The sequence below is a fragment of the Protopterus annectens genome, chromosome 3.part0 (genome assembly GCF_019279795.1).
Source record: "Protopterus annectens isolate FY-2018-M chromosome 3.part0, PAN1.0, whole genome shotgun sequence".
Lineage (NCBI taxonomy): Eukaryota > Metazoa > Chordata > Ceratodontiformes > Protopteridae > Protopterus > Protopterus annectens.
In genome coordinates, this window is record NC_056731.1 from 681,989,861 (window position 1) to 682,015,808 (window position 25,948).

Below are 25,948 nucleotides of genomic sequence, written 5' to 3' on the forward strand. Positions count from 1 at the left end.
ATATATATATATATATATATATATATATATATAGATATATGTGACTGTAAATATACACATATATATAGCTAGGATATGATACAGCAGTTATGAATTACATATGTTCACAGGTCATGCATATGGGGGTAAGGGGTCCAATAAACAAATGTGTAACACATAGCAGCAACCCCCCCACCCCCCTGCTAGGCCAGTTATACATTCAGACACACAATAAAAGTAAACACACCACTGCTTCCCAGACCACCGGCAGGATACTACCAGTGGGAGAGACTTGCCAGGTCTAATCTTGAAACATAGACATCGATGTCCCTTGTGGGACACCCAAAAATTAAAGATCATCAGCGTTAGTCCCAGTAATGATTCATCAAACCAGGCTGTAGATGTACATGGAGCAGTAGGTTATGCAAGTCTGATAAATCATGGGTCGACACAACATACGTTGTGTCCCGACATGCGGGGAGTGAGCAGTATGTAGCGGTGTGTTTATACCTCACCTGCACCCACAGTAAGGATGAGTGCTGTACAGGAGGGGCAGGTGGGAGATCTATGGGTATGCAATTATGGGCCTAGGCATGCAGGTGTTGGCTGGTGCAGTCATATTAGGACCGCCCCAGGGATGTAAGTAATATTCCAAAATGGGCATAGCTGACGCCCATACCTCTCAACCCCTAAGAGCAAATCCACTGGACAGGATATAAACCATTGGGAGAACAAATAGGGACCATACCTCCGAACTGTCTCCAATTTACAAGGACGTCCCTGATTTTGACTCAAATTATAACTCTGTTCCACTTAATCCCTCCTAAAACTAGTGACTTTTGGAGGAAAGGTAGTGAATTACACGTAATGAATAATGACAACAATTAAGAGTTATAAACATCATTTACCTCAGAAAATGTGTATGAATTCATATGCTCTGAGTCTGTCAATGTGTCAGGTTAATAGCACTAATAATTTAAATGTGTCCCTGATGTTATGCCGTGTCCCTTGTTCAGTTGATATTTGTCCCCAGTCGGTTGAGAGGTCTGATAGGGACAGAAAGCATATACTCCACGTACAACCTTAGAAAGATGATAGAATATTAAGTATGCAGTAGCATAACTCGGCTGAAGGATGTGGGTTCCAAAACCCAATTACTTGTTTGTATTGAAGAGTGTCAGTTCCCATGTATTAGCCAGACAGGTGCAGATTGTAAGAGGAACACACCAATAATATGAATCAAACTCTCTATAGGCCGCGGATTCCATACAGTTGAATGGCATACTTTCGCCTAATGGACAACCATTCCCGATACTGCAGGCATGTAAGCTGATGTAATAGGCATCACAAGTTAATATCATAGTCCTCACTCCCACTCAGGGGTGTGAGTGTCAGATGCAAACACCAAATGCAGTGCATTTGCAAGTGCAGGAGCAAGTGGGTGTACGCCTGTTTGGCCGCCAGTATGCGAGTATTACACTGGTGAAGCAATGTAGAGGCAAACTAAGTGTAAGAAACTTTAACCAGAGGTTAGCATTGCTTAGCTATGTGCAAACCCATGCATACCCACTCAACAGCTGCTTTAATATGCCTTAATCACTTCATATCCAATGTCCTTGTTCTGCCCAGCAACAAAATAAACAACCTCTGCAAGGCTCAAAACCAGGACCCTGCACACACAGCTAATGTGATTTACTTCTAAGCCATGACAGATATACAGACAACAGATGCTATCACAAACATATCATCCAGCGCAGTCATTCAACAGTATAGGAAATGTATTTCATCATGTAGATGAATGTGTGTGTGTGTTTATGTCCAGATATAGATGCATACATATATATATAGATATATCAAGAACATCCCATGTGACAACAAAGCATTACAAAGGAATGAAAAGGGAATCACCAGCAATGCCTGTATTATGTAGTGGTGTTGTCCTATGTAATATCAAGACTCCCTCAAACAGACATGTGTCATTAATACACGCAAACATTTGTACATTGGCCAAATACATCACTCATTTTGTGCATTTTATTTACATTAGCACAACAGTTCCTGTCCAATAATTATGTGAGACAGTACTCTTGCAAGGTGCTGTGTGCGACATCATCATCATGAAAAAGGTAAATGGGGTAACCATAGTGGGCCCGGTAGTGTTGTGTGTACAATGGAGTTGTCTGCATCATGTGTACATGGAACCTTTAGGAGTCATGTGCATACCAGGATCGTGTGCCTAAGAGACAGGGGTGAGGACAACTGGAGTATGCTGTGATGCATATTAAAAGGGTTACCTGTATCCAGTGGATACATGTGTGAAATGGACAGCTATGTATGGGACAAATGTTGTTCTAGGAACTGATTGGCATTTTGTTTCCATAGGGTGAGAGTGGGATGTGGGGGAAGGGGAGTAGGTATGCTCGTGGAGGATAGTTTGGGTAGGATGACAGACAAGATAGCATACAGGGTCAGTATATGACACATGTGTGGGGATACACCTTGGACGGGGAGGGGTGTTCAGCAGTCAAAAGCCCATGAGCCCCCAGATGGAAACAGTGGGACGGAGGTCCCCAGCCATGGGCAGCCACCACTGCACCAAAACTGATGCAAAGGTAGCAGTGCTGGGGGCTGTCTAGGAGGGGCAGGCTCACCCTGTAAATGTGACACTCTGCCCTCGAGCTGGTGTATCTGGCCTCTTGTGTGGGGTCACTTACTGCACTGTTATAACTTGATATTACCTGTGAACCTCTGCTATCTCTGAAAAAACAAAAACAAAAACAAAAAATCTTGCTTTTTTCCCACTTTTCTGAGATTTAAAAAAGTTCAGTTACAGGCTTGCTGTTTCCTGAACTGTTTGTAAGTTTCTGTGAGGCCATTTTTGCTTGGGCTAAAGGAAAGTCTCTCTGTTGATCAGTGGCAGTGAATAACATTGAGCAGCTTCCCTGCCCCCCATAGGAGTGGTTACTGACTTGAAACTGTAGTTTTATTGTCCGTTTTGGGTCTATTCCTGCTTCTTTCCAGCCCCTGCTATCAAGCACGCCTTATGCGTGCTTTAGCGCGATTTAGCTCGAAGTTGCCACTAGAGCAGCATCGGGCAGCGCCAGTTTAACAAGGTTAAACTTTTTCTGGCTCCATAAAGTCTGTTCTTCAATTTTTCCCTTAGAACTGCTCTGTTAGGAACCTAAACAGTTTACACCTTCACTAAAAAGCACAGCACTTGTTCCTAATTGCTTTTTCTTCTCAAAAAGTTCAGCACTTGTCTTAAAAGCATATCCCTTGTCTTATAAGCATTTTCTTTGCAGGTCAAGCACTCCTATATTATACATATCCCTCACTTGCAAAACCCCCCAGGAGTGCCCACTTCCCTGCTAAGCCCTCTACTTTTCTGTCTCATACCAACTCATAATTCTTTCTAGCATGTCGAAGGGTCAGATGCTGGTGTCCTCTCCTGCCCAGTTGGTGAATCTGGGAATTCTGAGGCAATGTTACAATTGCCTCATGTACACGGACAACCCTCTCCTCCTCCCACATAACACTAACACTTGCGAGAGATGCAGCTATTTAGCCAAACTGGAGGCTGAGCTCTCTCAACTCAGGACTGGCAAGACCAGGCAGGAGGAGAAGGCAACTACACACACCACAATACAAGTCTCACATAACTCAACCACACCACTGAATCAAACACATAAACACACTAAGACATACTCGGAGGCTCTGAGTAAAAATTTACCTAAACAGCAAAGGCCTCCAAAGCAGACACCCAAGCAACTGCAAACTCAAGACACCACACAAACAACACATAAAAAACAAAATCAGTGTGCAAAGCAGTCACTGCCCTTAAGGCCAAATACAACACCAAACATACTTGTCATAGGTGACTCCATAGTCAGACACACTGACGTCCCACTCACCAGGCTGAACAAGGAGAAGGTCACAGTAAGTTGCCTATCGGGCGCTAGAATCCGCCACATAACACAAGCACTCAGGTCACTCCACGGCAAGTAGAAGTATGACACAGTCATTGTCCATGCTGGTCTGAACGACCTGAGATGTACCTCCCTGGACTACATGAAAAGAGACATAGAGGAGCTCTCTGATTATGTAGCCCAGGCAGGTATGACCCTGACCCTGAGCAGTATCCTTCCTTCACCACGAATGATGCCACAATATAGTGACAAGATGATCAGCTTTAACAATTGGCTTAATTTCTGGTGTCATTCAAAGGGGATCCAGTGTCTGTCTGCTTGGGATGACATGCTTGACAAGCCATGCTGCTTCATGAGGATGGCTTGCACCTGTCGCCCTGGGATTCGGATATTGGCTAAGGCTCTTGCCACCCCATAGTGCCTTTTTAGGCAAGGCTCAAATTCTAAAACTACCACCCTAGAAAACAAAACGGAAGAAACTAAGGGTAATGCTGCTCAATGCCAGAAGTCTAAATCTCAAAATGCATGCACTCGAGGCCCTTCTCAGTATGGTGAACATCGATGTCTGTGCTGTGACTGAAACCTGGTTCAAGGCTCCTGAGAGCAGCCCGGCACTATCAGGTTTTACCTCATATCATGTTCGCCCCAAAACCCGGACCATACCACAAAAGGAGGGGGTGTATCCATATTCATCAAGGATACCCACACCTCCAGGTTGGTGGCTACGCACGAAGCATCGGAAACCATCTAGGTGCAATTAACCATAGGCAAAACTGCTCTACAATTTGTAGCATGCTACAGGCCACCCTCTCAAACTCAGGAAACCCACACAGCCTTCCTGAAGACAGTGGAGGGTATAAATGTATCACCAAACACCATCATATTGGGTGACTTCAACTACCCGAATACAGACTGGGAACATTACTCAAGCCCCAACTTTCTAGCCCAAAGGTTCCTGGAGTTCATAAATTCAAATGCCATGGAACAACTAGTCACCATCCCCACAAGAGGAGAAAATATACTAGATCTCATCATCACAAACATGGGGACAAAATGCTCCACACCGGAAGTATATCCCTCTTTGGTGAGATCAGATCATAAACTAATCTCACTAGAAATCCACATCACGCCCCCACCCCAAAAAAAAAGACCACAGTGAAGAACTTCTCTAAAGCAAACTTCACACTACTCAAGACAGGTGTGGTATCCTTCAAGGCCCCCGCGCCAATGGAAACCACAACCCAAGCTCTGAAGCCCTTACAAATGCCTTCTATGAACACCTTCAGGACTGCATGGATCAGGCAATCCCAAATAAAACCAAGACTCTTTCCACCAAGGGCAAACGTCCAGTCTGGTGGACCCCAGCCATAAACAAACTTTACAATAAGAGGAGAAAGCTATTACATGATAGAGCAAAATCCCAAAAAGGGAAGGCATCTTTGATCAGTACTAGCAAGAAACGACGATCCCTCATAAAATCATCCAAGGCCAACTTTGAGAAAAACATTGCCATAGATTCAAAAGACAATCATAAGGCCTTCTTCAGCTATGTCAGAAACCTGGGTGGAAACTCCCAGATATGCTCAGAATTAGTCCAAAATGATACAAAAATCACTGAACCCACAGACATTGCCAACATACTGGCAGACAGGTTCAGCGCAAACTTCACCCCCCTCTCCCCCCCAAAAGAAGAGATAACTATCCCAACAGAGTGTAGCCTCCCAGACATCTCAAATGCGCAGGTGAAAGCTGCTCTCTCTAAAGCTAAAAACACAGCATCAATGGGACCAGATGGTGTCCCCGGCTGTGTGCTACATGAACTCAATAAAGAACTAAACCCGCACATAAGGCAGCTGTTTAATCTTAGCCTTACCACAGGATATGTGCCCAAGGAGTGGCGTACGGCAACTGTGGTCCCACTCCACAAAGGCGGTGCCTCTACGGACCCTTGTAATTACTGCCCCATAAGCTTAACAAGCCTGGTCTGCAAAGTTATGGAGAGGATCATAATGGAACTCATAAACAAGGACATAGAGGACTTGCAGACCTTGGACCCAACCCAGTTTGGCTTTGTCAAGGGCAGATCTTGCCTTTTGAACTTGGTCGACTTCTTCGACACAGTTACCAAGGCCATTGATGAGGGAAAGGCAGTCCATACAGCCTACCTTGACCTTGCAAAAGCTTTCGACACAATACACCACTCGGGTATCATAGAGAAACTTACCAGCTTAAATGTAAACCCATATGTCACAAGATGGGTTGCAAACTCGCTAAAGGACAGAACCCACAGGGTTAGAGTTGCTGGAGCCATGTCAGGCTCCAAGCCAGTTACAAGTGGTGTCCCACAGGGCTCAGTCCTTGGCCACCTATTGTTCTGCATCTACTTCTCAGAAGTACAGGCAAACATAGGAGGACTATGGCTGACAAAGTTTGCGGATGACTGCAAACTGGGTGCCATAGTGGATAGTACATCGGACACAGACATCCTTCAGAGGGGTCTCATGGAAACTGATAGCTGGTGCCAGAGCCATGGCCTGAAGTTAAATGCAAAAAAGTGTATAGTCATACCCTTCGGGAAAAACAAGGAAACCCCAAGCTACCATATAGGTGGCAACCCACTAAGCACAGAAGAGGTTATCAGAGACCTGGGTACCCAGGTTGACAGTGGCCTCTCGTTTGACACTCACGTTGCTAAAGTGGTTTGAAAGACCTTCTACATTGCCCATCTGATCATGAAGGGATTCACATCCAGATCAAGTGAGGTCATTGTTCCCCTGTACTCTTCACTTATCAGACCAATGATCGAGTACAATGCCCCATTCGGGATGTATCTCACCTGAAACCTGCAGCAATTGGAGAGACCCCAAAAGTTCCTAACCAAAAGGATAAAGGGACTCCAAAACCTGTCATATACTGCCAGACTGAAGAAACTCCAACTCTATTCAGTTGCATACCGTCTGCTCAGAGGTGACCTGTGCCTGACATACAAGGCCATGACCAACATGGAATTAATGGACATGCTCCACCTCAAAAAATCCAAATCCACCAGAACCACTAGAGCAAGTGACTTAAACCTTAGCATGGATATAAATAGGACATGCTGGAGGGATAGATTTATCACCCAGAGACTCCCCATGCTGTGGAATAAAATCCCGGTCCATGTGAGGCAGAGCACCTCGCTGGCTCTGTTCAAGAGAAATCTTGACCGGTGGATGGGAGATCGTAGGTTTACCCCGGGAATCATCTCTGTGTCACTGCTGGACAGAGGCACAACAAACTAATGGGCACATTATTTCTAACATAAGGGGTGGCGTAAGCCACATAACTTTGGGCTAGGCTTATAAATGCCTTAGGGCAGATAGCCTAGTATAAACCTATGAACCTATGAACCTATGAAGCCCTTACTGAGCCCTCTACGCACCACATCCAGGACTGTATGACAGTGGACAAGTTCCTGTCTGGACCTGCTCCCAGGGGGACAAGCCCCATCCTCAGTGGCGGTTCCACCAGATGGTGGTGCAGAGCCAACAGAGGTGGAAGACCAAGGCTGGGCTCCAGATGTGCTGGTGCCCGGTGCCATGGCCAGCTGAAGTGGGACAGGAGGTTCTGCCGGAACCTCCAAACCCATACAGCCCATGGTGTTGCAGTTTTAACACAGATATGGCTTAGTAATAGTCAACAGCATTCAGGATTCCTTATAACAGCACAACAGATGGTATACATTTTCAGAGGAAGCACAACACATGCATATATACTGCATGACATCTATACAAAGTGTAGAAGACTTGTGACTGCAGCTATGAACAGTGACGCATTATTGGCATGTCACTGAGAACCCCAGACAGTGACTGTCAATTCAATGTTTCATGTGACATATGTCCACTCAGAGATGTGATGGCAATAACTCTCATCACTATCACCATGTACTGACTGCAATCCTCACACTATGCTCCTGCAGATCACAGATGTGTGTTCAGTGAGTAACATAGGAAACAAATGGTTCCCCACACTGACCAGTCCACAGATGGCCCTACAGATGGGGGTTCCCTCACAAGCAGAGCACTGTCTTGTCAGTTTTAAAACATGCAGAATAGCCATTACCACACGTAACTTGTTAAACTGTCAGTAGTCTCAATGAAGCATAGCTACACTTACATGCTGTAGTCACGTCTGGCACATCATCCTCCTGTCTTTAGACTATTTTCCATTGTGTATGTTGTTTGAGGAACATCCAGCTATCATCTGTGATGCTGTTTACCAAACACCAGATCCAGGTTCCACTCACAGTGGCTATCATGGCAAACACCAACATGATGTTCCTAGATATTGTACTGTGTTTCCATGCGATTGGCTATGGGAACATCATCACAGCTATTCCACATGCAATCAGCTAGAGGAGGACTGCACTAGGTGCAGAGGCCATCACCTGATCATGACCATCACTTACAAAGTACAAGCTGCTGCTGAGCAGGTGTACAACTCCACATCCACCAGACAGTGTGTGGGAGGGACAGACAGAGGCAACGTATATCAGAGAAGGGCTTGGAGACTAAAACCTAAGCATCATCTGTCACACACCTACCAGTTCAAACCCCTGACTAACTAGTCATTACTCTTACAAGTGCATGCAGCTGATCCATGTGCCACAAAGCTGACATGCTGGTGTGCTGTAAGAACGTATATGTGTGCTGGTGAGTGACATCTGCAACAGAGATATAGTAGACATAGATTAGGTGTAGCACTCATGTCTGTCCACATGAATGGATGTCATTGTCAACACAACCACACTCTTTAATGGACTCACATTGACACACTTTGCCAGGCCCACAAATACACTTCCTGACTACTTAGTTTGCCACACTGCAGTAATGCACAGGTACTACATGCACCATAGGGGATATCCGGAGGTTCTATGGGCTAGGACATGTGAATGTTTCTGACATCAGTTGGTATGTCAATGGGAGTTATACTGGGTGTGACTGTGGTTGGGAGCATCATACCCCACATGCAGACACAAGGTTCCAGTACTGACATGCATATGTGCATTGCTTCATGGGTGTGTAGTGGTTGGCTGTGCAAGATCACTGTACAAGGCTGGGTGAGGGGTAATCCTTGGCATCATGACACCCGACAATGGTGTGCAGTGTGGTACAGGGGTGTAGTGTCTGTAATGTCCCATACAGATGGGTATTGTATGAACTGTCCTGACATCTTGGTTACCATTGTGTATGGCCATTGCTTTGCAATGCATGCAATGTCTGTGTTTGATAGTCCTTGACATGGACATTGCCTGGGATGTGCATGTCCCACAATAATGTACAGTGACATGTACAAGTGTACTTGGTATGGCTGGCACATGTTGTGTACACAGACTGTTATCCTCAGATATGCTAATACTGGCCTGGTGTGGCACAACCGGCTTATAGACAGCAGGTTGACCCTGCACCTGCATTGATAGCATGATATAGGTATTCCCTGTTGTCAGTGGCATCAGTCCATACAGGGCACGTGTAAGGCATTGTATGGCCTCTGTGGATCACATTTGATGGCACCACATATATTGCAGGGATCCAGTGGGGAACATAGTGAAGGCACATTGTCCACAATTATGTGCCTATTGTACTGCTGGACAGGGTGCCATACCCTCTGCAGCCCACTGCAATCACACAATGCCTACTATCTGTCGTCAATGTGCAGGGTACTAGCAACATAGCGGGATATTCTAGGCAAGTGAGTTTGTGTATGGCACATGGGTTCAGAATATATTCCGGGTAATAGTAGGGTTGCATACTTTGTTTACCAGGCCTTTTGCCAGAGGTAGGGGTATGGCTTGCCAGCACAGTCCCTTGGCTGATTGACATCTGTAATATAATACGGACACCATATAGGAAAACTACAAAATCCACTCCCCAACATGCCCAGTGGTTAGACACTCACAGCCACCTCCACACAGGCTCTGTCTGTCAAACACACACACCTGCCATGTCTTGGAATAGAAACCCTACTTAACCAGTTTTTCATACTACAGCATTACACTGTTACAGCATGCGCTACAGAGATTACTGAGTTACAGCAGTCCCAGAGGTGCATTTCTAGGTGGGTGACATCAGCAGGATTACCAAAGGTGGTTATGTGAATTGTAAAGAGTGTGCTTACTCTAAAAAGTATTGTTACTTTCTCAGGTAGACAAACACACAGTTGGTCTTTCTTGGAATACAACCCTATCTAACTAGTTTATCACACTATAGCAATACACAGTTACAGCACGTGCTACAGAGAATACTGGGTTACAGTAGTCCCAGAGGTGTATTTCTAGGTGGGTGATATCAGCAGGAATGTCAAAGGTGGCTATGTGAATTGTGCATACTCTAAAAAGCATTGTTACTTTCTTAGGCAGACACACACAGTTGCTCTGTCTGGGATTAGAACACGTACCTAACTAGTTTAACACACTACAGCATTATGCAAATACCACACATGCCATGGAGATTACTGGGTTACAGCAGTCCCAGAGGTGTATGTGTAGGTGGGTGACATCAGAAGGATTGCCAAAGAAGGGCACTTCAAATGTACTGCAGGTTGTACATGTCTGTTACCTGCGTGGACCCGGTGCTTACTGTCACAGTAACACATGCTTGCTTACAACTGTCTTATGCAGCCCTAACTAACAGTATCAACAAGGCTTGCAGGTCTTGAACCCTAGCCCATGCACACTGAGGTTACTGGATGTACCACTAAGCCATCTGGGTTGTATACACACTACATGCTGCATGGAGTTTATAATGCACATCTTACTACAGGTATTCTACAGTACTGAAAACAAATGGGACAGTCACTTTGTGTACATATGTACAGTACCCTTGAATGTACTGTGCTCTGTGAAACAACAAAGACAAGTCTACATCTGTACAACATATCTATATATATATATATATATATATATATATATATATATATATATATATATATATATATATATATGTATATATATATATATATATATATATATATATATATATATATATGTATGTATATATATATATATATATATATATATATATAGATGTATAGATATATATGTGTATATATATATATATATATATATATATATATATATATATATATATATATATTTTATTTTTATTTTATTTTATTTATTTATTTTTATTTTACATTTGTTGACCGGGCTAGTCTAGCTGGATACATTTCCATTTTCAGTAGAGGCCCGGGGAGAAAAGCTCCACATAAATTTTAACAAAAAAAGTTACAATAAACAAGCAAATGGACAAATCATCATAGATGAAAAGACAAATAAAAAATATAGTACCCAATAACAGATATATACATAAAGAGAATCACATTTCTAAGAATAACATTAATTAGCTGAAATAACATCAAGAACAAGGCACAAAACAGAGAGCAAAATTGATTTATAATATTATATAGGACTAATCTTAGTAACAGAAGGAGAAAGAGAAGCACTAAAGTAGGAGAGGAGGAAGGGAAGCAGTTTAAGAAAAGAGGGAAAGTTGAGAGAGATTAGCATAGAGGAAAGAAGAAACAAAATACTCTAAAAGGAGGTAGACTGAAGCAGATACAGTAAAGAGAGAGGGAAAGTAAAGTAGTAGGAAAGTGCAGAGTAGTAGGAAAGTGCAGAAGAGGTAAAAGATTAGTCAGGTTTTGAACAGGAACAGAGCCAGTGGCTTTGGAAGTAATCTTTGATTTTATGTTTAAAGAGAGGCAGAGATGTGGTAAGTGTTATATCGCTAGGAAGTAGTAACACAGGGCCATTTGAGATGCACTGTGACTACAACTACACAAGGTTATACTGGGCATGCTCATACACTTATATATATATATATATATATATATATATATATATATATATATATATATATATATATATATATGCACCTATGGGATGTGTACACACACACATATATACATATATATATATATATATATATACATACATATACACAGACACAGGATGGGGGAATGATGGGTATGAACTTACACCCCAGCGACCACTTCTGTGTCACTGCTCGACAGTGCCATAGGAAAATAACATACCCAACTGTAGTTGTGCTTGACTGTGTATTCTTTACCATTCCTATGTAATACTTTGTAGACACCGGTCACCACAGATGGCTACCATGGTGTGCTAAAAGACATTACACATGTGTATGCCTGGCTACAGTGTAGTCATGCACACAAACACACACACACTTGGCAGTATTGTGCATACACGTCTTGCCTATGTAAAGGCAACTAGCACAGTGGTATGCAGTTGGGGTATGTGCCACAGAACACATACAATTACACTTACTCTGATTTCATTTCTGAGCTGGGTGACATCACAGGACTGATTACTTGCAGTGTGGAGGGGGGAAGAGAGAGGTTTAGCAGTTGACAAGGGTAAAGGCCAGTGCAAAAGGAGGTATCTATTTGGAATGCAGCAAATCCCACTCTCATGACAGGATGCAGACACAAATACACACACACTCAGGAATTTGCTGTCACACACATGCACACAGTTGCCAGTGGTGGGATCAGAACTCCTGCCAGTCTACAATAACTATTACAGTACTACGCAGTTATGAGATGCACCACAGAGATTACACATGCCAAAGCAGTCAGAATGCCCTTCTAAGATTGAGAACAACAACAGGGAGACTGACAGTCACGACGTACATAGCTGTAAACCTGTGTGTTTAAAGTAGGTGTCCATTACATCCTGTATGCACAAACAAGACACATCATCTGCATGTAGGCCTGAGAGGTATAGTTGTAGAACAACAGGAACCTGAACTGGAGTATGCCCATCTGTGGAATGGACAACTACTATCACTATACAGGGTTACAGTGGGCATGCTCATACACTTAGTAACACAGGGCCATTTGAGATGCACTGTGACTACAACTACACAAGGTTATACTGGGCATGCTCATACACTTAGTAACAAAGGGCTTGTTGGATGCACTGACTCAAATTACTCAAGGTGGCAGTGGGTACACTCATACACTTAGTAGCACGGGGCTGTTTGGGATGCACTCTGATTCTAACCACAGAAGGCCACAGTGTGCATGCTCATACACTTACATGTACAGAACATGTTGTAATGGACTCCTATTGTAAACATACAGGTTTACAGCTATGTACATCTTACCTGTCAGTATATATGCACATAATACTGGCTTACTACCTGATACTTGTATGTGGCCCATAAATTATATATCTGTGTCTGTGCTGTGTGATACACATGTATACATGTACATGAAGTACTGACATATATATAAGTATACACATTCATGTATGTGTGGACATGACAGACAATAGGTTACCTGGGACACACAGGCGGATGGTACCTACAGCATGTGTCACACACCTTGCTGCCCTGAAAGGCATACATTGATAGCAGATTGTGGACAGTGGCATTATATGTGGAACAGTGGCATGTGCAAGCATAATGTGAGAGCCACATTGTGCAATGGTACTGAGGTGCAGGTGTCAAGATGTGTTAGTTGTCATTATTAGCAGGACTGCTACCCTAAGTATATCTCACATTGGTCATATACATAATTTCAGCTGCTGTCCGTCAACTTATATGAGGGATTTGCTACCAAGCACATTACTGCCACTCACAGTGATGTCATGGTACGAATGGCAACTGCTAGACCAAAACAATGAGCCAATGCCCAGCTGTTATTATAAGGTTGCCCATTGTCTGTCATTCCCGGCTGTCATGACTGAACGACAAGCCTTCAACACAGAGCACATGCATCCATTTTTCACGTGCGTGTGGATAATACCTAGGTCGCATTTACCCATATAGCCGTATTCCAAGGCAAATGTCCTACACCCAGAAGTAATACCCTGACACCTACAAGACAATTGCACTGGATGCTTATGTAAACCAGTGCTAGATGTGTGGCTTAAGTAATCCATTTGCTCAATGTAGAACTTACAATGGGGAATACTGACATCTGTGCAGTGAGGAACACCTGGCTGAAGGCTCTGTAGTGCACAATTGCACTCCCACCATATAACTCAGATCCAGACATGTGGGCCATAACAGTGGTATGGACCATTCTAGGTGGTGGTGTACACATATTTATAAAGGCTACTCACATGTAAAGACCACTACTCTGACATAACTCATCACAGATGAGTCAGGTACAGGTGAAAGTGGCAAATGCTGCATTCTAGGTTGTATCCGCATATACATCCACCACCTTGTCCCCAGACTAACAACACATATTCATATGTGGTATGAAATAGTATGGTACACCACCAGATAACCCTTGATTGGGGGACTGTACCTAGGCCTACATCAACTGTGCATAGTACCCATGTACAGACACAGCTACATAATGTGTTATGCAGTGCAATAATACCACTGTTTGTAACCAGCTCAGTTGTACACATACCAGGGTCCCTCAGATGTTGTCAGCATTAACATGATTGACTGTTGTTGTACACCAGTCAACAACACCCTCATGGTTGGATATGACCTAACTGTACCTGCCCTGGGTATGTACATCCCACACTCATACAACACAAATGACATTACTATAGCTTTTGTTATCCTTTCTACATACAGGTGGCTACAGTCATTACACACATGCACATGGCAGACAGCATGCTAACAGTACTAAAGGTTTGATATCTTTGTTAACAGAGGGAATATTCCCTCTCTACTGGTCACCCATGAAACCTATCATATCATACAACACCCCATGTGGCATGTATGTCATTAGACATGTCCACCTAATGCAATGCCTACAAACACACCCAAATAACAGGATCATAGGATCTACATAAGGCCTGTATTGACAGACTCAGGGAAATCCAGCTCTGCTCTGTATGTTCCTGAGTAGTCACAGGTGATATGTTCATGACATGTACAGCCAAGTATAGCCACAGCTCCTACATATATCCCATGTCAACAACTGCAAGCCATGCATGCTGTGTGCTGTCTGAACATTAGCTTTAGTACCACAATAGCCAGTACGTGCTGGAGTGAGATGTTTACAAGCCACAGACCTCACACATGCCTGAATGACTGTTCTGCCTAACTCTAACAGAGCACATTGCTGTCACCCTTCCAGTAAATATGAGGTGTGTGTGTGTCAAATATGATGTGCTCACTGTTGACCATTACAGTGCCCTGGTGTCACCATGGCACTGTCAAGTAACAGTTTGTAGGAGCATGACATGGAATAATGCTGTGTGTGTGTGGCTCGCTGATATGTGCTGTTGTCATATTTATACACTTGGCTACTCAGTGAAGGTGGTGGTGTCCTACCAGTACATAAATACAACATCCATTATGGTGTAATGCTTGGCTATGTTTCACACATATGGTGGGGAAGGTGTGGAATATATTCTCTTGACTTGCTAGTGCACTTACTGATGTAGACCGCATATGTGTACATGTATTGATGTTTGTGTAGATTCCATGTGTGTGCAGTATCTGATGTCTGAAGGTGACTGTTGTCTTAGTGCATCATGCTGTTGCAATACAGCCTCAGCATTGCCAGCTGTATATGGTGATATGTTCTAAGTACAGTAAGCCGTACATGAGGCATGGACAGATGTTTGGACATGACTACTAAGTGGTGGGGCTTCTTTGCAGATGAATGATTACTGAGAACAGCTCACTGGTGTGTTGCAACCATTCCTACAATAACCTGTGTAACTGCTAAGGTCAAGTTTTGTTAACTGAAGTGGAAGACAGACAATGTAGAATACAGTAAGGGTGACACTGAAGGCAAACCTCATGACACCTGTAACAGTAATACCTCCCCTGCGCATATATTGTCATATATCAGCACAGTTGGCAAAGGAAAGTGTCAGTAAGCTTTGTAGCGAATGCGATAGTGCTGTACTTCTGTAATACCTATCATGAGATAGGCAGGTGTTTGATTCACAGTACTGGCATGTGTGGGTGTGTGTGTGCGTGTGTGTGTGTATGTGTGTGTGTGTGTGCGTGTGTGTGTGTGTGTGTGTGTGTGTGTGTGTGTGTGTGTGTGTGTGGCTCTCTGTGTGTATGGCTGTCCTCTCACTGGAGTGAGGCTGTATTTTACCATAGTGAAATGTTAATGCCCCTCCCACATCCACTCAATGCAATCTAGCATCCCTGTTGATATCATCAATCGTAGACGGGCATTCTAACCGCCTGTTAACATGTACACCCTGGGGTGTGACCTATTGTTACATAGCCTACTGATGGACCCCCCTCCCCACATACGCTCACTACACTGCAGTATCCCTGTTGATGTCCTCGATCTTAGGTCATTCCGACAACATGCACATGTGTAATCTCTGTGGTGCGTCTTGTAATTGCGTAGTACTATAATAATGATATGCTCATAGGCAGGGATTCTCATTCGAACACTGGCAACTGTGTGTGTGTGAGTGTGTGTGTGTGTGTGTGTGTGTGTGTGTGTGTGTGTGTGTGTGTGTGTGTGTGTCAGAGTGTGTGTTACTGTCTCTTTAAATCCCTGAGTGTGTGGGTGTGTCTGTGTTTGCATGCTGTCATGGCAGTGGGAATTACTGCTTCCCAATGAGAAGCCACTATTTCCACTGGCTTTTACCATTGTCATCCACCATACCACTCTTTTACCTCCTATACCTGTGATGTCACCCACTATGGATGCACCGGCACTGAACACAGTAGCTTACTACACACTTGGATCATTAGAACAGTAAACATAACTAAAACATGGGAGAATATAACTGTGATGTGGAAGCTACAAAGTACATGCAGGTATTGTCATACTGAACTGTGGGTAGTCAACATGTACATATGGGACACTAACCACAAACACCGACATCACCCAGGAACATGCAACTACACCTGAAAGAGGAAGGAAGGACGTCAAGATCAACATGCTGTTAGTGTTGTTACACATGATACATACTATCGAATGTGCAAAATACATTCTAAAACTGCAATGCATGGTATGTCTGCTGCCTGTCAACACTAATCAACAATATTAATCTACAATTGTCTACATAGTATGTTCACCCTGTGCATCAGGCCATATGGGCATGTCCCTGCACTGATGGTGTGGATGACAGGGATGCGATACAGGCATCATCATATGCACAGGGTGATAATGTTTAGCAGAGGCCAAGGCTGCAGCATTGGATGGCATCATGTTTGTGTGTTAGGGCCTGTGATATCATTGGGTGTGTGTGGATGTTATGCGTGTGTGTGTTGAGGTGCCATACATTTCTTTCCGGTGTGTGTGTATGCAGGTACACAGGTCTGGCATGTGGCTGGCCTACACAGGGGAATTATTGACAGCTGCAGACTGTACAAGGCAGGTTTCACAGTTCATGGTGTCTGACCATGCCACGTGACCTGCTCCTGCCAGGGGTTGCATGGGCACTACCAGGCAGAGGTCCAGATTGGGTAATGTCTGATGACACATGTCCACTGGAATCGTGTCCCTGTTGGGACTGTCCAGGACCATGTGCACATGGTCTGCTGTGTCCTGGTGTGGACTGCAGGTAATGTAGCTGAGCTATGTCCATGTGCATGACGCCTCACTCCCACCAGATGTTCCAGCACAGACATTCCACGCTCGAGGATTGACATGCCATGGTCAAGGACTCCCACCATGTCACCCAATCGTCTATCCAAAACATCTGCAAGATGATGGTGAGCATTTGCAAGTGCCTGAATGTTGTCAGTTAATGAATGGACAACAGCTCTCTGAAGCCTCAGACCTTCTCTGTTGTGCCATTCAGCACATGCCTGTGCCTCCATTACAGCCTGAAACAGGTGTCTGGTGAATCCATCTAATGTGCTTTGTCTCACAGGGGCATGTTGGCCAGTGGTCCTCCTACAAGCAGCGCAGGGTACATGCCTGTGTGGAACATCACCAGTCAGTTGACTGGGATCATGGTGTGCAGGCACACCTTCCATAGTCTCCACACTTCCCTATTCCATGCTACCACCTGCCAGCTGTCCTTCCTCTATGGCCAGTGGTGATGGGGTATGTGTAGGCAGGAGAACTGTGTTTGAGGATGAGAGGGAGACAGGTGGAATGGCAACCAATGGCACAGATTCAGCCCCTGACAATCCCACCTGTGCCTCAATCATACTATCATCATCACTGCTAGAGTCTGTGGTATCACTATCATCAGGTGGAGCGCAGGAGGGCAACGCATCTACATCAACATCTGTGAGGGGAAGGCAAGAACTGTACATTACAAGTTATACCAGACACACACTCAGACTGACAGAGACACACACACACACACACACACACACACACACACATACACACACACACACACACACACACACACACACACACACACACACACACACACACACACACACACACACACACACACACACACACACACACACACACAGAGACACACAGATAAACACACACAGACAGAGACACACAGACACACACAGAGAGACAGACAGACACACACACACAGACAGAGACACACAGACACACTCACACACACACATGCACACAGACACACATGCTACATGCATGTGATACGGCAGATGGTATTCAGCTTAGACAATTATAGTGGTATTTATCATACATCCCTGAGTTGCAAACAAGGGCATGCATGTGCTATAGCAAATGGCATGCACCTTACACAATTGTAGTGGTGGTTAGCATACATACCTGTATTGCACCATTTATGTTGGTAGTCTACACCCCATACCTGAAACACAATGCATCCACTTTCCACCATTGCACCACACTGCCATGGTGTGTGCAACATACACCACATGTTAACAGACCAGTGCTGACCTTTGTACATCTGCCACTGATGCTTTGTGTTGGCTACTGCCCCTATGTGTGAGGACATGAGCAGTAGGGTACATCGACTGCATACTATGTTTGCCTGAGCCCTAGCTTGCATATTTCCCCCACAGCAGGGCATGTCTGTTCAACATTATTCCGCCTACCCCTGAGCTGAGTCTAGACATTGTGCATGTGGCTGTATACACATGTTTGACATGGCTGTCCCTACGTTGCAATGGTGACACAGACCAGCACAGATTTACAGTACACCAGCCTGCTGTGTGGTGTATGACCTTGCCAATCACATGTAGTATGACATGTCTTCTGCTGACGTGTTGAATGACATGCATACCTGTGTAACACAATGGTGCCCTTTCCAATCTACAGTACAGTAATGGTGTCCCAAAGTAGGGATGTGTTATACTAACATGGGCCTTCAGCTGATGCAATGTTGTCTGTCTGCCCTACAAATATGCAGTGGCATACTGCACATTGAGCTGATGTGCATAGCCATTGCAGGGCATCATGTGGCTTAACAATTGCTATACAGTGTGAGCTACTGATACAGTTCATAGCCATGACTATGTTCACATACAATACATATCTAATGTGGAATGTGACCCACGTCACTGAGGTGTATATGCACTAAACCCTAATGTGGAATGTGTGACGCAGGTCATAGAAGGGTACACAGATGACACACCTGCACATCTGCAACCATATTACTGATGCCTGGCAACTATGCCCACACATAGCTAACTTAGCAGTACTCTATGTCCTACATGCCATCTGTGTACCTCATACAAATGAGCAGCAGGCATGACAGTGATGTCTGACACCAGCAAAGTGAATGTACTGTATCTGTGGCCTGATGTGGTTGTATGTGTATGTTGTGCAACACATGTATGCATTTGGATACTGTATAGGTGAATGCTTTTATGTCATGACACACTCAAGATGTTCAAGATATGTTATGTGGTGGTTTCATGTTATGCCTACACAAGCTGTGCACAAGCCTGTATGATGTTTAGTGTTTCACATCTGCAATATCACCATTAAACAAAGGCCATAGTTGTATTGTGTCGAGCTAGTGTACAACAGGGTGTACACACATGTACATCACTTCTACTCTGTGTGTTGCTTCATTTCTCTGGCCATCCGCCATGGCCATGTGTACACATGTTCTGTCCAATGGTTGTGATGGCCATCTTATTTCACGTCAGTGTTATCCCATATGACATACACCCAAATATGTCATATGCTCCAGTGAGGACAGGGTTATGCAGACAAAGGGTGGTATGTATGGGATGTGAGACATGTTTTGCAGGATAGTTGAGCAGTGCTGCAGTCAGCCCACTATATGTCATGAACATGCCTGATAGCACATGACAGTGTGTGACATTCATAGCAAGGGATACTCCACAAGGGTGTATCCTGTGAGCCGGCCATACTCCAGCTCCAACATACTTAGTGTGTGTGCACACATATTCTCTCTGTACATTACTGTTTGTATTCCCAACATGTGAAATGCTGATATGTAGTACCTGTCCCTACAGTGAAACACACCTCCACCATTTTATTCACTGTTGTCCACACATCTGGCAATGACAGTTTGGAAGGTTTAGTGTAGGTGTTTCATATAGTCTTCAATTGTTTCACATTGGTAACCACTGTGGTGCATTGCAGGTCTGACCAGTGCCTATTACCAGGACCACCATACATTATGTGTACATGTGTTATGGCAGATAGCATGCAATTAATATGTTCAGTGCATTATCAAGCCTGGTAAATAATAACAATCTCACCTGACACAGGCTGCTGTCACTGCAAAATGCCAGAGGTACCTAAACAGGAGTGTCACAGCAGTAAGATCATGATCCACACCTGTATGATAGTTACAGTGTGCAATGTCTGTGTTAGCACATAAGCCAGTACAATACACTATACTATGGAGTATGCACATCTGTGCATACATAGAGTAACAGACTATAGTATGTGGCATGTGTGCATACATGCCTTGCATATGATGTTACATTACATATTGTACAGTAACACATGTAACTATGTGAAATATAGTTGTGTTATATGTGCAGTAGTGACTTACCAGGTAACTTCAGGCTTGGCAGTTGAGAGACACCCACCTCCACAATACCAGCTAAAGCTTGTGGATAGAAGTCTGCAGGTGTCCTCAGGTTGGCCAGTAGCTCCTCGGTACATGTGAATGGGGCTAGGTGAGTGGACCCCCTCCTGTTGCACCTTGTTCCCTGGTGACTGCATTAGCACGCTGTTTCGCCTGTCTTATGAGGTCAGTGCAGTGTCGGCACACCTGCTGATAGGTGTGATTCTGACTGCCAACATCATTTACCCTCCTGCAAAGTTCCTCCCACAGGGCATCCTGCTGCTGCGCATCCTGTGGCACATGGCTGAAGAGGGTTTTATGGTTGTCAAGGAGGTATGGGACAAGGACCTCATCCTCCAAGCAGCTGTACACTGGCATCCTGCTACGTGGCATACCTGGAAGACATGATGGAGACAGGTCACAGTAACTCACAGAGAAGTACAGAAGTACAGCTGAACATACATGTGTATCACATGTATTAAAATTACAAATACGTTTTTGCAAATCTACATGACACTAACACCACTGACATGTATAAGTCACAGACATTTGACACTTACTGGTGATGTGATGTTATCACCATATATGTGTGTGTCATGTGATGACATTGCTCATACACTATGTGGATGTTGTCTTGACGTGGGTATGTCTGTTTGCCTGTACTGGTGTCTTTACCTATCAACACATGCCTGGATGTGTTCACATTAATGCAATCGACCTTAATTCTGTGTATATGTCACATACATAGTCATACATAGCCATTAGGGACATGACCTGTGACCCTGCAGACTTGCAAGCATGTATGTGTTTTGCCATATATATCTACATGGCACTGCACAGCTGTGTAGCATCCTACCATGTATTGCATGTGTTGCACATGTGTAACACATGGGACAATAGCTAGCCTGATGGCATTTGCAGTGTTGGATATCAACTACAGCACGTATGGTCATAGTGATCTAGTAGTCTATATGCCCTGGGCCATTTATGAGCCTAGGCAGACAGGTTACCTAGCTGTAGGCAACAGACAGGTAGGTTTCAATGGCCAGTTCAAGCAGTGCCACAGAACTGGTCCACAGGGTTACTGATATATTTGGCATGCGGTCATCACACCATGTCACAGAGAGGGGCAATGTGCAGATTTGCTGGACAGGAATGCATAGTATGGCAAGAGTATGTTAAGTGTATGGGACAGAGATCTCTCAGACATGTTGTGATCCTTGTAGTAGAAAGGTGGATGTCCATGAAGTATGTGTTTATTTGGGATCAGGATGTGTTAAGTGTAGCATGTCCAACACCCATGGGTTGGACATGGCTTTATTCAGGGTAGGCTGCATGCTACATAGTGCAGCTAGGGATTGGGAAGGGCAGTGTAGGCCATCTACACATGGGCAATAACCCTTAAAGAAAATATATGATCTATTATGGGTCACATGGGTGTTGAGTATGGCTGAGCAATTATCTCTATATTCCTGGATGGCACCCTGTCATGATTAGGGGTGCCACATACAACTACCTGCCTGGTGTGGTGAAGTAACTATCAAAGGAAAGAGCACGGTCCAGCTGCATCCTATACACACAGTTGCCATTATGTTGACTGCTGCCTAGGTGGTAGTTCATGGGTACAGGGTTTGTAACATAGGGGATGACAATGCAATACTTAGCTGTCAGATTGTGGCCATACATCACACAAAACACATCTGACACACTAAGGCCATTCTGTATGTTGAACGCAGCACACATTGAGTCAACTATTGCTCCTAGTTCATAGTCATTTGCAGACATCAATAGGCTGATGCCTTCTGTGTTAGTCTGTGTGGTATAAATAACAAAGAGGGGGAGTACCAGGAATGAACCATGTATTACTGTGGCCGGCACTGGTTTGATGTGCATGTATTAGTCAGACACCTTCTGTAGTGTTGATTCTGCCAGCAGTCCAGTTGCCAACCACTCCTGTGACATAGGAATATACACCTAGTTTACTGAGTGTATCTGGAACACAGTATGGGTGATGGTGTCCTACGACCTGGCAAGGTCATGATATGCAGTGTGAATCAATCCTACTGTCATCTACATCTGTACTGAGTACATCAAATGTGTTGATCATGGTTCATGTCCTTACAGACCAGACTCAGCAGGGTAGTTGTGCACTATTTCCCATTATCAGTGGTGCCCCCCCCCTTTGCGTGGTGTGATAACTGTTGCTGTTCACCATTCGATGTGTACACAGCCTGACATGGAGCTATGATTGAACATGATGTGTATGTGGATAGCTGATTGTTCTTACATTTGTGTAGGATACACCCTGGCATGTTGACAGGTCCTATGAAAGCTGTATGTATGGCTTTAGAGAGTTCAGCTTGTACCTGCATAGTTGTTATTACAGAGGCCCTGTAGTGTACATGGATATATTACTAAGTGTACCTGTTGGGGGAGTGGGAGTGGGTTTAGGTTCTCCAAGACCCTATCTGGATGAACGGGTGTTATTTCTGTAGGTGCAGTACTTCTCATGCCACAGTGCTGTGCAGTACGGCAGATCTTGTCATGCCATTATGATTAATGACACAGCTATAGAATGCTCTCCGCTTGGCCTCATAATATGTGACTGATTAGTTTCACAGTAGCTTTGTGTGGTTTTATATGGTGCATTTGCATCTTACTGTGGTTGACCAGGGATCACCTACACTCATGTGTGTTCACTCTTACAACAGTTACTACCTTCTGTGGTACATTTTAAAGCATGGTACCACCAGTTTGCCTTCTTGTTTGTGTTGGGTTGAATATTGGTTCTGTTTCATTGGCACAATCGCTGCACATATGTGACTGCTTAAGGTTCATTTGTGTAGGATTCAGCATTTGCACATGCATTGTCCATCTGCATGGATGCCATGACAGTCACCACTCTGCTCTTAGGAAACATAACATTGGCATTGGAGACTGACTATGTGTAGCATACTTCTCCAAGTCCACAAAGCAGCCAACAACCACCCAAGTCCGACAAAGTAGCAAGCACAATATGCAGGCAAACGCTTGCATATTGTGCTTGCTACTTTGTCGGACTTGGGTGGTTGTTGGCTGCTTTGTGGACTCGGAGAAGTTTGTTTTCATTTTCTTTAGTCTGTTATGTGTAGCATACTGTTAGCCCTGTTTGTGTGACTACTGTGATCCAGGTCATTGGGGTCGATGGAATCCAACATACATTGAGCCCAGGTGTTGGTACATGAGGAGTCTTCCCAGTTTATAATGGAATAGTTGAGAGTAGCCATTATTATGGTTCTGTCTCAGACCTAATCTTCCCCATTACAGCACATTATGACAGTTGGGAAATCCACAGCCTGGTAGGTGATCTGTCGCAAGGTGCAATTTAAATTCCACTTTGGCACAAAGGTAGTTGCTCAGCATAATGCATCTGAAGTTATGCAAGTGCAACTAGCGTGGGGGTGTACATATCCTTCAGGAATATGGACACACCTGCAGCCCGTGTGTTCCAATAAAGGATAATGGCCAAGAGGTGAGGTATGTGTTATAACATGGTCATGCAGGTGTGCTTTCAGGAGCGTTGAAACATGTCACAGCCAATGCACAGCTATGTTCTTCATGTTAGGGATTGACATATGTGTGTCCATATAGTGTTTCTGACATGTATCATTGTGTAGTGAGACCCGCAGTTTATTGCTTGACTGTCCCTGTAACTGCAGTGGACCTTCAATTGAACTGTGCATGATGAAGGCACTATAGTGGAAGCATGAGCCCTAGGCAGTATCCAGATTCCCAGGGGTGACAGGTGCAGGCCTTATCTGGCAAAGCATCATGGTCTGTCAACCATGTTTTCCCAGGCAGACAGATACTTGATACCCTTTGACTTGCACCACTACACTAGACAATTTTTTGTCCCTGAACTGCAGTATCTTTCTGGACAATGGCAGAATGCTATCCAGGCCTTGGGACATACCTGCATGGGCTACAAGACCTGACAGTTCCTGCATGTGTTTCCATGCAGTCCACGCTACTGCATCACAGGTCTTGCACAACAACATGGAATATGATAGAGCCATGTGTATAGTTCAAAAGGTGGTCTGAGTGTATGGGTATGTGGCTAATCATGGCAGACAGGCAGCTGACAGTATGTATGCCCTCGTATAGGTTGGTGTGTAACACAGTGCTAGAGTTTGCATTCACAATTGAGTACTGCTGGGCATGATTCCAGCCATGTGTTCTAAGGTGTGGCACAATTATGCAAACTATGTCATACAGTTTGTGTATTTCGGTGTCTGTCTCTTCCAGCTTGGGGGGGGGGGTCACTTATTTAGCCAGATACTTAGAAGTGTCTGTGAATGTGTGTGATTTCTGGTAGTGTGTGTGGGTGCCTTGCTGTGTTCTGGTAAGGGTATGTGTTGGTTGTGTTGATGAGATGCATGTGTTAACCTACACCTCATGACTGTCCAGTCCAGTCATGGCTGTAGACTGGCCTGCCTTCTAGCTTACCCTTGTAGCTGCATCCCACACAATGTGTGGGGCATGGTGTTAGGTGTGTTTGGCAGTGTACATGGCATAGAGATTACATTCCCCCAGGATGGCCACATACGCAAAGCTGACATTAGTAAACACCAGTAGCTGACTAGTGGACATGCCTGTATGAGCATTCAGTTCTACAAGTACCAAGTACTGTATTTAGTTTATGTATTGCTTATGAAGATGATGCTCACATGTAAATATTTGTGTTATGGACATGACAGCACTAGCTATTACGGAAACATTGTAGCTACCTTTAGCAGCAATCCTCCTCTGAGGAGCACATCACATCCTGTTAGTTGATTATAGATGATGCAAGTGTCTACAGGTCTGTTTCCTTCTCATAGGTTCATAGGTTACTACTAGGCTAACTGCCCTTGTGGGCCATTTTAAGCCTAGCCAATTACCCCATGTGAGAATCAAACCCTGCACCTTGTGTCTATAAGGTAAACAACTTAACCATCAGGCCACCCTCCCAACCAAAAAATAAACAGCTTCTGCAGAGCTCAAACCCAGGACCCTGCACACCATAGACAAAGTGATTTACCACTAACCCATGCCATATACCCATTCTCTGGGCATATACTCACATCTCCACCAGGACCATGAGCTCTGCTGG